Consider the following 4,248-nt stretch of genomic DNA (forward strand, 5'->3'; position numbering starts at 1 on the left):
ACTGCCCGGCCATCCTGTGTTCCCATAGCGAGCATTAATATCAGAATGACCGGTAAATGCATTTACAACCATATTTTTATTTTTGGGTTACCAGTTGCACAACAATGCACGTGCATTTGCAATATGATTCTATAGTGAAAAAACATCACCTAATGGACATGATGAAATCAACACAACGAGTGATGGAAATGTACAACTATCACTGCTCGGCCATCCTGTGTTCCCATAGCGAGCATTAATATCAGAATGACCGGTAAATGCATTTACAAGCATATTTTTATTTTTGGGTTACCAGTTGCACAACAATGCACGTGCATTTGCAATATGATTCTATAGTGAAAAAAACATCACCTAATGGACATGATGAAATCAACACAACGAGTGATGGAAATGTACAACTATCACTGCTCGGCCATCCTGTGTCCATCAGACCAGTCAATTTTGCATTTTTGAGCATGTCAAATTTCATATGGTAAATGCACATTGAAACATATTGCAAATGCGCGCGCACTTGCAATATGATTCTATAGTGTAAAAACATCACCTAATGGACATGATGAAATCAACACAACGAGTGATGGAAATGTACAACTATCACTGCCCGGCCATCCTGTGTTCCCATAGCGAGCATTAATATCAGAATGACCGGTAAATGCATTTACAACCATATTTTTATTTTTGGGTTACCAGTTGCACAACAATGCACGTGCATTTGCAATATGATTCTATAGTGAAAAAACATCACCTAATGGACATGATGAAATCAACACAACGAGTGATGGAAATGTACAACTATCACTGCTCGGCCATCCTGTGTCCATCAGACCAGTCAATTTTGCATTTTTGAGCATGTCAAATTTCATATGGTAAATGCACATTGAAACATATTGCAAATGCGCGCGCACTTGCAATATGATTCTATAGTGTAAAAACATCACCTAATGGACATGATGAAATCAACACAACGAGTGATGGAAATGTACAACTATCACTGCCCGGCCACCCTGTGTTCCCATAGCGAGCATTAATATCAGAATGACCGGTAAATGCATTTACAAGCATATTTTTATTTTTGGGTTACCAGTTGCACAACAATGCACGTGCATTTGCAATATGATTCTATAGTGAAAAACATCACCTAATGGACATGATGAAATCAACACAACGAGTGATGGAAATGTACAACTATCACTGCTCGGCCATCCTGTGTCCATCAGACCAGTCAATTTTGCATTTTTGAGCATGTCAAATTTCATATGGTAAATGCACATTGAAACATATTGCAAATGCGCGCACTTGCAATATGATTCTATAGTGTAAAAACATCACCTAATGGACATGATGAAATCAACACAACGAGTGATGGAAATGTACAACTATCACTGCCCGGCCATCCTGTGTTCCCATAGCGAGCATTAATATCAGAATGACCGGTAAATGCATTTACAAGCATATTTTTATTTTTGGGTTACCAGTTGCACAACAATGCACGTGCATTTGCAATATGATTCTATAGTGAAAAAACATCACCTAATGGACATGATGAAATCAACACAACGAGTGATGGAAATGTACAACTATCACTGCTCGGCCATCCTGTGTCCATCAGACCAGTCAATTTTGCATTTTTGAGCATGTCAAATTTCATATGGTAAATGCACATTGAAACATATTGCAAATGCGCGCGCACTTGCAATATGATTCTATAGTGTAAAAACATCACCTAATGGACATGATGAAATCAACACAACGAGTGATGGAAATGTACAACTATCACTGCCCGGCCATCCTGTGTTCCCATAGCGAGCATTAATATCAGAATGACCGGTAAATGCATTTACAACCATATTTTTATTTTGGGTTACCAGTTGCACAACAATGCACGTGCATTTGCAATATGATTCTATAGTGAAAAAACATCACCTAATGGACATGATGAAATCAACACAACGAGTGATGGAAATGTACAACTATCACTGCTCGGCCATCCTGTGTCCATCAGACAAGTCAATTTTGCATTTTTGAGCATGTCAAATTTCATATGGTAAATGCACATTGAAACATATTGCAAATGCGCGCGCACTTGCAATATGATTCTATAGTGTAAAAACATCACCTAATGGACATGATGAAATCAACACAACGAGTGATGGAAATGTACAACTATCACTGCCCGGCCATCCTGTGTTCCCATAGCGAGCATTAATATCAGAATGACCGGTAAATGCATTTACAACCATATTTTTATTTTTGGGTTACCAGTTGCACAACAATGCACGTGCATTTGCAATATGATTCTATAGTGAAAAAACATCACCTAATGGACATGATGAAATCAACACAACGAGTGATGGAAATGTACAACTATCACTGCTCGGCCATCCTGTGTCCATCAGACCAGTCAATTTTGCATTTTTGAGCATGTCAAATTTCATATGGTAAATGCACATAGAAACATATTGCAAATGCGCGCGCACTTGCAATATGATTCTATAGTGTAAAAACATCACCTAATGGACATGATGAAATCAACACAACGAGTGATGGAAATGTACAACTATCACTGCCCGGCCATCCTGTGTTCCCATAGCGAGCATTAATATCAGAATGACCGGTAAATGCATTTACAACCATATTTTTATTTTTGGGTTACCAGTTGCACAACAATGCACGTGCATTTGCAATATGATTCTATAGTGAAAAAACATCACCTAATGGACATGATGAAATCAACACAACGAGTGATGGAAATGTACAACTATCACTGCTCGGCCATCCTGTGTCCATCAGACCAGTCAATTTAGCATTTTTGAGCATGTCAAATTTCATATGGTAAATGCACATTGAAACATATTGCAAATGCGCGCGCACTTGCAATATGATTCTATAGTGTAAAAACATCACCTAATGGACATGATGAAATCAACACAACGAGTGATGGAAATGTACAACTATCACTGCCCGGCCATCCTGTGTTCCCATAGCGAGCATTAATATCAGAATGACCGGTAAATGCATTTACAACCATATTTTTATTTTTGGGTTACCAGTTGCACAACAATGCACGTGCATTTGCAATATGATTCTATAGTGAAAAACATCACCTAATGGACATGATGAAATCAACACAACGAGTGATGGAAAGGAACAACTATCACTGCCAGGCCATCCTGTGTTCATCAGGCCAGTCAATTTCACATTCCTGCAGGATTTTTATAGCATGACAAATTCGTGATGGTACCTGCCCATTGAACCATATTGCAAATGCACAGTGACTTTGCAAAAGTGAGAAAACATAAACAAATGGACATGATGAAATCAACACAACGAGTGATGGAAAGGTACAACTCTCACTGCTCGGCCATCCTGTGTTCATCAGACCAGTCAATTTTGCATTTTGAGCAAGGTCAAATTTCATATGGTAAATGCACATTGAAACATATTGCAAATGCACGTGCACTTGCAATATGATTATATAGTGAAAAAACATCACAAAATGGACATGATGAAGTCAACACAACGAGTGATGGAAAGGAACAACTATCACTGCCCGGCCATCCCGAGTTCATCAGGCCAGTCAATTTTGCATTTCTGCAGGATTTTTGAGCATGTCAAATTTCTTACGTCATTTGGCCCACAAAAAAAATCCTTATGCACAATTTAAAAAAATATATAAAAAAATATGATAATAAAATTGGACAAAAGTATATTCATACAGTTCTTACACATGTGTAATTGACAAAAAATCGAAAGAATTTCGAAAAACGGTCCAGAAAGCACTTTTTTAAGGGGTGATAAGTTTTTGAAAAAAATTTCATTTTTCAAAATTTTACTTTTGGACATTGACTTGGGTTACATCTCCAATATGAAAAACCCCGGTGGAGCGCATTTGCCCCCTGTTGAATTTTTAAAGTGTTACAACTGGCAATTACCATATGGCATTTGCAATACACTTTGCATGAATCAACGCCGAATTGGGTGGTATTGGCCAATGTGTATATGGTTTGTCCGATGCCAATGACTTGCCATTCATTTTTGTCCAATACAGGGGTATTCCCTTACTACACACAGGATGAGACCCGTAATAACAATACACGGGATGAGACCCGTAATAACTACACACAGGACGAGACCCATAATAACTACACACAGGACGAGACGCGTAATAACTACACACAGGACGAGACCCGTAATAACAATACACAGGACGAGACCCGTAATAACTACACACAGGATGAGACCCGTAAT

At 38.4% G+C, this 4,248-nt stretch overlaps 1 long non-coding RNA gene across 1 annotated transcript; it reads right to left on the minus strand.

Moving 5' to 3' along the window:
- Nucleotides 1-257: 257 nt before the first annotated feature.
- Nucleotides 258-3,762, minus strand: LOC127909126 (uncharacterized). The gene is made up of 2 exons (XR_008069815.1): nucleotides 3,105-3,762; nucleotides 258-351 (listed from the first exon to the last, which is right to left on the minus strand). It is a non-coding gene; the product is annotated as an uncharacterized LOC127909126 (long non-coding RNA).
- Between the last annotated feature and the right edge of the window lie 486 nt (nucleotides 3,763-4,248).

This window comes from Oncorhynchus keta, chromosome 19 (assembly GCF_023373465.1).
Source record: "Oncorhynchus keta strain PuntledgeMale-10-30-2019 chromosome 19, Oket_V2, whole genome shotgun sequence".
Taxonomy (NCBI): Eukaryota; Metazoa; Chordata; class Actinopteri; order Salmoniformes; family Salmonidae; genus Oncorhynchus; species Oncorhynchus keta.